Genomic DNA, 2,512 nt, shown 5'->3' with positions numbered 1-2,512 from the left:
CCCCCCCTTCTCGCCTTTGTTTTGCTGATTTCATTTCCTCCACAAATATACGACAAGCTTCCCTTTAAATAAGATAAATCCACGGTATACATCTAAAGGTCATGATTTGCAGGACGCCTGAGCCATCGATCTTGCCTCATTGGGGAATTTCCAGCACGCCAATGATAGCGAGAGAGCACATTTTGTTTTTTGCTTTTACACAAACGATGGTGTACCTCGCTATTTTTGGAGACGTGACAGGCAAAAAGAAATACCATGCACGCTAGTCCAGGTTTCGATTTTTCGGCCTCTGTAATGAAAAAAACATCAGCTTGATAATAAATTCTTCGTGCGGTTTTTTTTCGATCGTGGTTGGTTATTTACGTCTTTTCGACCAGAAGGCGCAATTTTTTGTTTAGTCCAGGAGAGTCGTCGTTATTCTGGGTTCCAGATTAGGCTTGTTATCACATACTCAGATAATGTTACGTCATTCTTTCAGACTAAAAAATATTTACACATATTTTGTTTATTTGCTTTCGAGTAAGTGCTTGCTCCTGTATGCTTTGAAACATCGAGAAATTGAAAACACGTACATTTATTTCAAATTATCTCAAAATATCATCATCATCATCATCATGATCATCATCATGCGCACCATCATCATCATTATAGTCGTTGTCGTCGTCGTCGCCATGGAAATGCTCACCTGGTTTAATAGCTCACAGACTGATTTCGCTTGTTTTAACATAGGCCGTTGGTTCTCGCTGTGACAGTTGGCATCTTTAACTAGGACTGTGCCAAAAGAGTGAACATCGATGAAGCTGTTTTTATGGGCTGGCAAAGGAAGGGGTAGGTATATAGAGTATAACAGAAGAAAGGGTGTGTGTTTGAGGGGGGGGGGCAATGATCTCAGGATGTTACTTACGTTCCCGATCCAAGAAATGAGTCAAGCCAGTGCATTCCACCATGTATAGTGACTACTTACAGTGATGTCTTTTCCTTTGGACGTGCTTCTTAATTGTGTTTAGGTCAAAGTTAAAAACAAATTAATGCAAATTGGGAGCTACAGTGTGGTCATAAAATGGTTTCCAAATTTGACAACAGAATTGAAGTTAATGTCAGAATGCGCACAAATCAAATTAGACGAAATACTCGGCACTCTAGGCCTACGAGGCTCTTAAAATAGCACTGCTGCTAACTTCTTGCTATTATGCAGTAGAATTTCACAGTATCACTTAGAATGACGCTTAAAACAAAATGAACTAAACCGCAAAGATGGAGTTAAGCTCAATAAGTATATTATATTACAAAGAATGGATGGTCTTTTGTTTTGCCCTTAGGGTTCGCTCATCTACAAAGTGTGATCGTCTCTCACTGCACAAAAAACAACAACGGACAGACCTTTTGAGGATATACCTGTGCCTGTGGTGTAAACGTTAGACTGTAGACACGCTGCTCTGCTGCACTCATAGCTTTATGAATTCTGCTCCTTTCTGTCAGCAAGTATTGTCTTTTTTATCCTAATGTAAGATACTTTAGATTATTTAGGAGACGGGCTTCTAACCCTGTCCGACAGGGGCCAACCAGGGCTGAAAGGGATACATCCCAGCAGAAAGGCTGAGACAAATTTTTTAATTATAAAAATATTATCTCCCCACTCGGAAATCAAGCTTGGGTCTCCTGTATAATATAGCGAAGCGCCTCAACGCTACACCACAGACGTCAGTAGGGGGCAAGTCTATCTTTAGAAGTGTTTCTGTCTTTACTGCTGAGATGCTGTACGCCAATCAACTCAACTTGACCCTGACAGGTAAGAACAAAATAAGCCAGCAACTGAATTATCCAAACCATGTCGATTGTGATGTAAAAAACATTTTAAAATTACTGATAAAACTATGGTTGAGAATACTGGTTTTTGCGATGCTGTGGTTAAAAGCGCACACAGATGACCTGAATTCGATTCCCGTGTGTGGAGAATTTCTATCTCGTTTTAAAAATATTTTTATGGGACGTTGCCTCCCTCTCAGCCCGGGTTGGCCTTACTCAAAAGGGTCAAAGCCCATCTCCTAAGTTATCTCAGTTGTGTAAATTTCGGAGTAAAACACTCAAAGTAAAAGAAACAAATTCAAATATATATTTTTAAAAGGCACAAAAACAATTACGTTCCAAACACTAAAGGAAGGACTATGTTGAGGTCATCCGAAATAGCCTTTACACATCGCACCGTGGGGTCCTAATGCTGCTTTGCGCATGCTAATGCAGTTGGCTTACCTCAGTCGGAGCCCATGGGCTGGGGACTGTGCCTATAATCCGCGAGAACTGCTTGCACTTCCGGTCACGTGACTCACACTTCTTGGGCGGAACTATCTGCAGGGGAAAAGAAAAGGCGTGACTGACGTTGCATGTGTGTGTGTGTGTGTGTGTGTGTGTGTGTGTGTGTGTGTGTGTGTGTATGTGTGTATTAGTGCGTGTGTGTGTGTGTGTGTGTGTGTGTGTGTGTGTGTGTGTGTGTGTGCGCGTGTGTGGTCTTCTT

At 41.4% G+C, this 2,512-nt stretch overlaps 1 protein-coding gene across 6 annotated transcripts in view; it reads right to left on the bottom strand.

Moving 5' to 3' along the window:
• Positions 1-2,346, bottom strand: part of LOC101851800 (chitinase-like protein PB1E7.04c) — a gene marked incomplete at its 5' end in the record, with an annotated part of 143,348 nt that extends 141,002 nt beyond the window's left edge. For 3 of the 6 annotated variants that reach the window (XM_035969475.1, XM_005097202.3, XM_035969476.1), the window contains 2 exon segments: positions 686-771; positions 2,251-2,346. 6 annotated transcript variants of the gene reach the window in all.
• Between the last annotated feature and the right edge of the window lie 166 nt (positions 2,347-2,512).

Source organism: Aplysia californica, unplaced genomic scaffold (genome assembly GCF_000002075.1).
Source record: "Aplysia californica isolate F4 #8 unplaced genomic scaffold, AplCal3.0 scaffold00149, whole genome shotgun sequence".
Taxonomy (NCBI): domain Eukaryota; kingdom Metazoa; phylum Mollusca; class Gastropoda; order Aplysiida; family Aplysiidae; genus Aplysia; species Aplysia californica.
This window is presented reverse-complemented; position numbering and strand designations above follow the sequence as displayed.